Below are 10,481 nucleotides of genomic sequence, written 5' to 3' on the forward strand. Positions count from 1 at the left end.
CACGCCCAATTCCAATTACTCCAGAATACTAAAATATCCGCAGACCTTGAATTTCCTGCAAAGTTTCATAACTTTTTGAGCATGTCTAGACCCTGAAAAAGCCCCCCAAAGGGAAATAATAATAATAACTAGGGCTACGTTGTAGCACTAACGGGCCCGAGCACAGGCAATTTCAAGTCTGTTGCGGTCGGGGAAGAGAGAACGATCGATGACCAAGCACATGTCTCTGCCTTGCGCGCGTTTTAAGCTCTGCAGCAACAATAAACGCTTCACTTCCTGTAGCCAGCAGGTGGCGCTAGGATTTTAAGTCATGGTGTCCTTGTAGATGTCATCAGATCGCAACTCTTGTCTTACATGTCTAGTTTGGAGTTGATTGGACCAAATATGTCCAAGATACAGACGCTCGTGTTTTGATGGCGTGTGATCAGACTTTGACTCCACGCCATGGTCAGAGTATGGTGTTTTCCTATTTTGTAGCAGGTAAAAATACCAGTTAAATGTCAACAGTTGTCTTTATTGTCGGTCTGTTATTTAATAAATGCAACAAACTATAGTTTTTATATATATTGTATAACTATATATATATATATATATATGTATATATATAACTTTATAACCTGTGTTATCAAATATGTTGTGCGGCTCCAGCCAGATTTAAATTGGGGGAAGAGGGGACGAAATGGCTTTTTCAATAGTTACATTTTGTGTCTTGATCAAACCATGGTGTTTCACTGACCTCTGGTGCCTTAATATTGGCACTACAGGTGTAATTCAATATTGAGTCACTAGAGAGCAGTGTTGGACCATTAACTACAGACATGGTGTTTTCATTTTGTTTATCAAATTTATAAGCCTCACCACGGTCACACAGATTGATGAAAAGTTTAAATTTTGATAACTTTAGATCTTCATCTTGTTTTGTACACATGCATCAAATTTTTACGTTGATTTGATGAAGGCCCTACGAGAAGTGAGTCAAACTGTAAGACATAGAAAAACAAGACATTTGCTGTTGCCACCAGGGCACGCTGTGATTTTAAGTCACGATTTCTGTACCGATGTCTTCAGGTCGCGACTCTTGTCTTATGTGTATAGTTTGGACTCGATTGGACAAAATATGTCCAAGATAGAGGAGCCTGTGTTTTGATGGCGTTTAATCAAACTTTGAGGCCACACCACGGTCAGACGGTTTTGCTAAAACTTAATCCTTCAATAACTTTAGATCTCCATTTTGTTGTGATGACGATCGTCTAAATTGTAAGTTGATTTGATGAAAGCTGTAGGAGGAGTACTTAAAAGAAAAAATATCGAATATGACCAAAATGGCCACTAAAGTCAAACTGGCGGGCTTCCTGTTGCGTTATTCATAATGCACTGATGGACTTTTTTGTGCATCTAGTCATGATACACAATAGTCTTTGTTTTTTTTGATGATCGGTGAATGCTAAATGAGGGGCTTTTCCGTAGGTGGCGCTATTGAGCGGTTTTGACACACCCGTTCCCAAATACTTCAGAATACGTAAACTTGCGCACATTTCTAATTTACTGTACACTTTAGAAACTTTTTGAGCACGTTAAAGCCCTCAAAAAGCCAATTCACTGAGCGAAGAAAAATAATAATAATAATAATCTTTTCAATTTCAATAGGTCCTCTCACCGATTTCGGTGCTCGGGCCCTAATAATAATCTTTTCAATTTCAATAGGTCCTCTCACCGATTTCGGTGCTCGGGCCCTAACTAGGGCTACGTTGTAGCACTAACGGGCCCGAGCACAGGCAATTTCTATTCTGTTGCGGTCGGTGAAGAGAGAACGTTCAATGACCAAGCGCTCGTCTCTGCGTTGCATGCGTTTGTGCACTGCGGCAAGGATTATTGCTTCACTTCCTGTAGCCAGCAGGAGGCTCTATGAACTAGAGGTAAGTAACCTTGAAACCATACAACCAAACCTATTGCTTTAACTATCACCATATACTTACATGCCTCAAGGCTTTTTTAATATAAAATTGTTATAAAAGTTAGTTTATTTAACACGTCTAATGAACACATTGAAGCAAGTTAACTGCAGAGTCGTATGTTTGGCTGTGACTTTGTTTTATTTTAATAAGTTAATATCAATACGCTACATGTGTAAGTTGCATGTGATAATAACTATGTTTCACCATTATTCTGATACAGGCTGATATATCCACCATTACTATTTTCACATCGTTAATTTAGTCTGTCATGGAGTTGTAGAGTCAATTAGACAGTATAGATAAGATTATAATGTCCACACATCAGTGTTGTAAACACTTCTCCAGTTAATTATATAATTATGTTTTCACACTGAGGGAAGTGGAGAGACTTGATGTGGACTGTTATCAACAGCTCTGTGGGAGATCATCACCTTGAATATTACAGATGAGGTAGAAAGACATTTTATCTGTGTACAATGTTGTATTTCTTTCTCACGTTTTATCAAAAGCGATTTAAAGTATGTGCATTTAACCATTAGTATACAAACCCAGAGCCCAGTACATCGGTTCTATCTGAAATATGTGGTGCTTCATACACAACACAAAACATTCATAACAGTGTGCTTCTGCTCCTCATTAATGCAGCTCCTGATGTCCTCAGCAGCAACATGGTGGAGATTTGCAGCTTCATGCTGGTCAACTGGAAGACAACTGATCAAGATTAAAAGATTAAGATTAAGATCCATTTATTCGTCCCAAACACATGCACAGACATGCAAAGGCACACTCATGCAGGTAGGGAAATTTAATCTCTGCTTTTTACCCATCTGGTGCAGGACACACAGAGCAGTGAGCGACCATGTACGGCGCTCACGGAGCAGATGTTGGGGGAGTGAGGTGCCTTGCTCAGGGGCACTAGAGAGGGTAGGGAGACTCTTGGATTTTTGGACAGATCAATCCAGGTTTGTCTTTTGTTGTCTCTCCGTGGAGTCGAACCGGAGACGAACCAGAGACCTTCTCTGCCCATAGTCCAAGTTTCTGCCCTCTACACATCACTCCATACGTTGCTCCCTTAACTACAGATGGCCTGCGAATGTCATGGAGTTTTACAGTGAATTAGACAGTTTAGATATGATTTTAATCTCCACACATCAGTGTTGTAAACAGTTCTCAAATTAATTATATAATTATGTTTTCACACTGAGGGAAGTGGAGAGACTTGATGTGGACTGTTATCAATAGCTCTGTGGGAGATTATCACCTTGAATATTACAGATGAGGTAGAAAGACATTTTATCTATTTTTACAATGTTGTATTTCTTTCAGTACTTTTATCAAAAGCGACTTAAAATATGTGCATTTAACCATTAGGATACAAACCCAGACCACAGTACAACGGTTCTATCTGAAATCTGTTGTGCTTCATACACAACTCAAAACATTCTTTAACAGTGCGTTTCTTCTCTTTATAGATGAGGAACTGCAGCACCTGACGTCGTCAGCAGCAACATGGTGGTCAACAAGTGGACGACTGCATCATCATCAGAAGCTACACAACACTTCTAAATTCCTCCCTTAAATAAAGATGGCCTGCAACTGTTTGGTGGTGGCAGTCATTGCTAAGTGGCATGGATAAGAATTCATTTCTATCTTCATTATGGTTGGTTAAAATAATAAAAACTTATAACAACAATGTGTATCTTTTGCTTTCTGATTTGGTACACTTTAGATAAGAACCCAGTGTTTAATATTTCTGCTTTGCCATAAGAGACAAAACATGGTCAATTGGTCATCACAGCTGTGTCCTTCAGGCTCGTCCGTCCCTAATAAAATGAGAGGAAACATAAAAATAATCAGATCATAATCATTTCATCTTAGGAAATAGGTAGTGTACATCATTTTCAAATTCTCTATGAACACTGTCTGTTCTAGTAAAGTTCACGGCTATAATGTATTTATATTTAACAAAATAATTCAGGGAAGTCTGCCTGAGATTAACGATGTAAACACTAGTAGACACGGTTATTTTTCACTGTAACACGTGACAGGACATCAACACTGTGACTCTGAATAAAGAGCCTTAGGATACGTAGTGCTCCTTTGCACAGCTGCTCTTACAATGTGTAGCAAGTGCTAAATCTCCATTAGTATAATAGTAATGAAAATCACCCTTCACATAATTGAACATATATTTTCATGTAACTTATACAGTATTTATTAGAGTTACATATGAACAAAGTGTGTATTCTTATTTTCGGTGGATATTCAACTATGTATTTGAATATGCTTTTGGATTAAAACGTGCACTACCATGACAATGAATGTTTAGTATGGAGCTATTTCACATTAAAAGTATTGCATTATAATTTAACACATTATGTATTATGTGCAATACTTTGTAAGTAATGAAAACAGGTCTGTACCTGGAGTCAGTGTTCAGTCTGGTTGGATTCAAGTTGTGTCTCACGCTGGACATCCTAGAGGAACATTGAACACAAATACACAGATATGTTAAGTCATACATGTGCCATGTTATCTGCTTAACAGACTTTTACATGGTAATAATAAAATATTAATTCAAAGTTAATCAGATCATAATCATTTCAGCTTAGGAAATAGGTAGTGCATAGTAGCCTACAATTCTGTATGACACTGTCTGTTCTAGTAAAGTTACAAGGCTATGATTTACTCATATTTAACAAAAGAATTCAGTGAAGTCTGTCTGAGATTAACGATTTAAATACTGAAGGTGGGAGACACGGTTACTTTTCACTGTAACACGTTACAACACTACTCTGAAGAAAGAGCTTTAGGACACGTAATGCTCCTTTGAACAGCTGCTCTTGCAATGCAGATGTGACTTTAAACACTCAGGTTTCTCAGGTTTCAGTTAGCATCGCTAGCCCGCTAGCGAAACTAACTTACAAGCCGACACACAGTCTCCTGTCTCAGAGTCATCCGCATAAAGTAACGCTTATATCTGCTGGGTGGACCCGCTCATGTCGTTTCATGTCGGTGTTTGTCGGTAATAACCCCAATCGAATCGAAGAACAGTTACTGCACCCATTCGAAGATATCGTTAGCTTGCTTGTTAGCGAGCTAGTTAGCCTCCGGCGCTAGCGAAAATGAAGCCGACACACAGTCTCCTGTCTCAGAGTCATCCTTATAAACGAACGCTTATCTCTGCTTGGTGGACCTGCGTTCATGGCGGTTGTTTCGGTAACAGCTGGCATTCGCATCGAACCCGTTGATATACACTGAGCTGGTATGTAGCTCCCGGATTAGCGTCCCGTAGCTATCACGGCTGATTCAAAGGCACCCTGCGAATCACATCGAAATAAAATACTTAACGTGACTTACCACAGAAACGGAGGCGCAGACATCGTTACCGTGACCGTCAGGAGAAGGAGCAGAACATCAAAGTGTGTAATTTACCGGGTATGTGGGTGTAAGCCATTTCATGAGGCGTTCACGTGTAACTGGTGAAAGCCGAACTCACAACACACAGCACAGCTTACACTGTGACGTCACGTGAATTTCAAACATCTATATCGCTTAAACAAGGGAGTTAAAATAAAATACACCCCCCTCAGAGTTGTCATGAAGGAAGAACTTAGCGATTGAGACTAAAACCAAAGTTTGAGCAATGCTGTAAAAGGTTTAATTCTCCTCTAAAGTTGGCCACCCTGTAAACACAGTCTGTTAATGCATAGATAACACAAAGCATGGTCTGACACTGCCATCTAGTGACTAAATATTGCAGCACATCTGCCAGATATAGATGTTTTCATTCCTCAAACTGGAAGCCACACCACGGTCACACAGTATTATGAAAAGTTGCAATTTCGTTAACTTTAGATCTTCATCTTGTTTTGAACACATGCATCAAATTTTTACGTTGATTTAATGAAGGCCCTACGAGTAGTGAATCAAACTATAACACATAGAAAAACAAGACATTTGCTGTTGCCACCAGGGGACGCTGTGATTTTAAGTCACGATTTCGGTACCGATGTCTTCAGGTCGCGACTCTTGTCTTATGTGTATAGTTTGGACTCGATTGGACAAAATATGTCCAAGATACAGGAGCCCGTGTTTTGATGGCGTTTAATCAAACTTTGAGGCCACACCACGGTCAGACGGTTTTGCTAAAACTTAATCCTTCAATAACTTTAGATCTCCATTTTGTTGTGATGACGATCGTCTAAATTGTAAGTTGATTTGATGAAAGCTGTAGGAGGAGTACTTAAAACAAAAAATATCGAATATGACCAAAATGGCCACTAAAGTCAAACTGGCGGGCTTCCTGTTGCGTTATTCATAATGCACTGATGGACTTTTTTGTGCATCTAGTCATGATACACAATAGTCTTTGTTTTTTTTGAAGATCGGTGAATGCTAAATGAGGGGCTTTTCCGTAGGTGGCGCTCTTGAGCCATTTTGCCACGCCCTTTTCAAAATACTCCAGAATACGTAAATTTTCGCCGCCTTCGAATTTACTGCAAACTCCTACAACTTTTTGAGCACATTAAAGCCCTCAAAAAGCCAAGTCATTTAAGCTAAGAAAAATAATAATAATAATAATAATAATAATCATTTCAATTTCAATAGGGCCTCCCACCGATTTCGGTGCTCGGGCCCTAATAACTAGGGCTACGTTGTAGCACTTGCGGGCCCGAGCACCCGCACGTTGAAGCCTGTTGCGGTCCTTGGAGAGAGCGATCGATGACCAAGCGCACATCATCGATCGAGCATGCACTTCTCCACGTTGCATGCGTTTTGCGCTCTGCGGCAGTAGGTTTGCCAGTAGGTGGCGCCATCACTATTATTACGCACAGACATATATATCTGTTCATGTAGGCGCTCTGATGTAGCGTGAGCAATTTTGTGTCAATTGGACAATGTTAACACAACTTACTTTACACACTGATCAGTAGGTGGCGCTATGACCCTGAACTAATATTTATATGTGGAGCTGTTCAGATCAGTATTGTGATCATAGGTCAGTAGTTTGGAGCCGGTTGGATAATGCAGAGTGGATTAACAAAGTACTTCCTGTTTCCTGGTGAATCAGTAGGTGGCGCTATGACACTGAGGAAATATTGACACATAGAGCTGTTCAGGCTTGTACTCTTATCATGTGACAGAAGTTTGGTAGTGATAGGACAATGCACAGTGGAATTATGAAAACATCGTGTCCTTTGGCGAAGGATGATCCTTCGCCAAACATCAATGTTTACATGGTTTGAGGAAATGTCACAATTCTGACCTTGATTCAATGACTTGACTGAGCTCATTTGAGCTGTATATCTTAAAGCAGCCAGGAGCAGTTCATCAAAGTATAAAACATGTCACTTCATGTTGCCACCAGGGGGCGCTGTGATTTCAAGTCATAATTTCTGTGTAGATGTCATCAAGCCGGAACTCTTGTCTTGCATGTGTAGTTTGGACTTGATTGGACCATGTATGTTCGAGATACAGATGCTCGTGTTTTGATGGCGTTTAACCAAACTTTAACGCCACGCCACGGTCACACGGTGTGAAGGGGAAAAAATCCCTTAATCAGTTTTTATCTCAATCTTGTTGTGATGACACTCATCTGAATTTGAAGTTGATCTGATGAAAGCTCTACGACAAGTAAATCAAAGTAAAAATGTTGAATAGGGCCAAAATGGCCACTAAATCCAAAATGGCGGGCTTACTGTTTAGTCTAGCATATCTATCCAAGAGACTTATTTGTTTGTTATGAAAAGACACATGCCCAAATCGATTTTTGTACATGTCGTCCAAGCGTAGTGCCGGGCTGCCCGTTAGGGGGCGCTAGTCAGTTATTTTGCCACGCCCATTCCTTAAAACCATATGAAAATCTTCAGGGGGGGGATGTTGTTGCACACATGTAGTTTGAGTGAGATAGAACCATGAACACTGAAGTTAAAGCAATTTCGTGTTTCACGGCGAGGTGATGAACTTTGATGCCACGCTATTAATATGGCGTTTGACGAAAAGTCACAGTTATCTTATGCCTTCATTATCAATGTCTTGAGACCCATTTGGTACAGTTTGACATGGTTGAGGTCAGTGGATGAGGAGGAATACATCCAAGTGTAAGACAAGCAAAAAACAAGACATTTCCTGGTGCCACCAGGGGGCGCTGTGATTTTAAGTCATTATTTCTGTGTAGATGTCATCAGGCCGGGACTCTTGTCTTACATGTCTAGTTTGGACTTGATTGGACCATGTATGTTCGAGATACAGATGCACGTGTTTTGATGGCGTGGAACCAAATTTTGACTTCACGCCACGGTCACACAAAGTGACGGAAAAAAATTCCGTTGATCATTTTTTTTCTCAATCTTGTTGTGATGACACCCGTCTAATTTTTAAGTTGATCTGATGAAAGCTCTACGACAAGTACATTAAAGTAAAAATGTGGAATTTGGCCAAAATGGCCACTAAATCCAAAATGGCGGGCTTCCTGTTGCATTTTTCATAATGCTCCAATAGAGTTTTTTCTATGATTAGTCACGTTACACCAGTGTCTAGATTTTGGGGGAAATCGCTTATGTGGAAACCTAGGGGCTGGTTCCAGGGGGCGCTGTTGAGCCATTTTGCCACGCCCAATTCAAATTACTCCAGAATACTAAATTGTCCGCAGACCTTGAATTTCCTGCAAAGTTTCACAACTTTTTGAGCATGTCTAGACCCTGAAAAAGCCCCCCGAAGGGAAATAATAATAACTAGGGCTACGTTGTAGCACTTGCGGGCCCGAGCACCCGCACGTTGAAGCCTGTTGCGGTCGGTGGAGAGAGCGATCGATGACCAAGCGCACATCATCGATCGAGCATGCACTTCTCCACAATAAATGCGTTTTGCGCTCTGCGGCAGTAGGATTGCCAGTAGGTGGCGCCATCACTATTATTACGCACAGACATCTATTTATCTGTTCATGTAGGCGCTCTGATGTAGCGTGAGCAATTTTGTGTCAATCGGACAATGTTAACACAACTTAATATTCACACTGATCAGTAGGTGGCGCTATGACCCTGAACTAATATTTATATGTGGAGCTGTTCAGATTAGTATTGTGATCATAGGTCAGTAGTTTGGAGCCGGTTGGATAATGCAGAGTGGATTAACAAAGTACTTCCTGTTTCCTGGCGAATCAGTAGGTGGCGCTATGACACTGAGGAAATATTGACACATAGAGCTGTTCAGGCTTGTACTCTTATCATGTGACAGAAGTTTGGTAGTGATAGGACAATGCACAGTGGACTTATGAAAACATCGTGTCCTTTGGCGAAGGATGATCCTTCGCCAAACATCAATGTTTACATGGTTTGAGGAAATGTCACAATTCTGACCTTGATTCAATGACTTGACTGAGCTCATTTGAGCTGTATATCTTAAAGCAGCCAGGAGCAGTTCATCAAAGTATAAAACATGTCACTTCCTGTAGCCACCAGGGGGCGCTGTAATTTCAAGTCATAATTTCTGTGTAGATGTCATCAGGATGGCACCCTTGTCTTACATGTCTAGTTTGGACTCGATTGGACAATGTATGTCCGAGATACAGAACCTCGTGTTTTGATGGCGTTTAATCAAACTCAAGACGCCACGCCACGGTCACACGGTGTGACGAAAGGTCAATCTCTTAATCACTTTTTATCTCCATCTTGTTGTGATGGCACTGATCTTAATTTGAAGTTAATCTGATGAAAGCCCTGGGACAAGTGCATCAAGTAAAAATGTGGAATATGGAAAAAAAATGGCCACTTAATCCAAAATGGCGGCCTCCCTGTTTGGTCAAGCATACCTATCCAAGATATTTTTTTGTTTGTTATGAAACGACACATGTCCCGATAGATTTGTATAAATGTCAGCCATCATAGTGCCGGGGTTGCCCTATAGGGGGCGCTGGTCAGTTTTTTTGCCACGCCCATTTCTTAAAACCATATGAATATCTTCAGGGGGGGGCTGTTGTTACACACATGTAGTTTGAGAGAGATAGAATCATGAACACTGAAGTTACAGCAATTTCGTGTTTCACGGCGAGTTGATGAACTTTAATGCCACGCCATTCATATGGCGTTTGACGAAAAGTCACGGTAATCTTATGTCTTCATTGTCAATGTCTTGGGACCCATTTGATACAGTTTGACATGGTTGAGGTCAGTGGATGAGGAGAAATTCATCCAAGTGTAAGACAAGCAAAAAACAAGACATTTCCTGTTGCCACCAGGGGGCGCTGCGGTTTTAAGTCATCATTTATGCATAGATGTCATCAGGCGGGGACTATTGTCTTACATGTCTAGTTTGGACTTGATTGGAACATGTATGTCCGAGATACAGATGCCCGTGTTTTGATGGCGTGTAACCAATTTTTAACGCCATGCCACGGTCACACGGTGTGATAAAAAAAAATCCCTCAATCATTTTTTATCTCCATCTTGTTGTGATGACACTCATCTGAATTTGAAGTTGATCTGATGAAAGCCCTGGGACAAGTACGTAAAAGTAAAAATGTGG

The 10,481-nt window shown here is 40.6% G+C and overlaps 1 long non-coding RNA gene across 1 annotated transcript; it reads right to left on the reverse strand.

The window, feature by feature from the left end:
* Positions 1-2,684: 2,684 nt before the first annotated feature.
* Positions 2,685-5,899, reverse strand: LOC128437647 (uncharacterized). The gene is made up of 3 exons (XR_008338247.1): positions 5,316-5,899; positions 4,379-4,432; positions 2,685-3,778 (listed from the first exon to the last, which is right to left on the reverse strand). It is a non-coding gene; the product is annotated as an uncharacterized LOC128437647 (long non-coding RNA).
* Between the last annotated feature and the right edge of the window lie 4,582 nt (positions 5,900-10,481).

This window comes from Pleuronectes platessa, chromosome 4, assembly GCF_947347685.1.
Source record: "Pleuronectes platessa chromosome 4, fPlePla1.1, whole genome shotgun sequence".
Classification (NCBI taxonomy): domain Eukaryota; kingdom Metazoa; phylum Chordata; class Actinopteri; order Pleuronectiformes; family Pleuronectidae; genus Pleuronectes; species Pleuronectes platessa.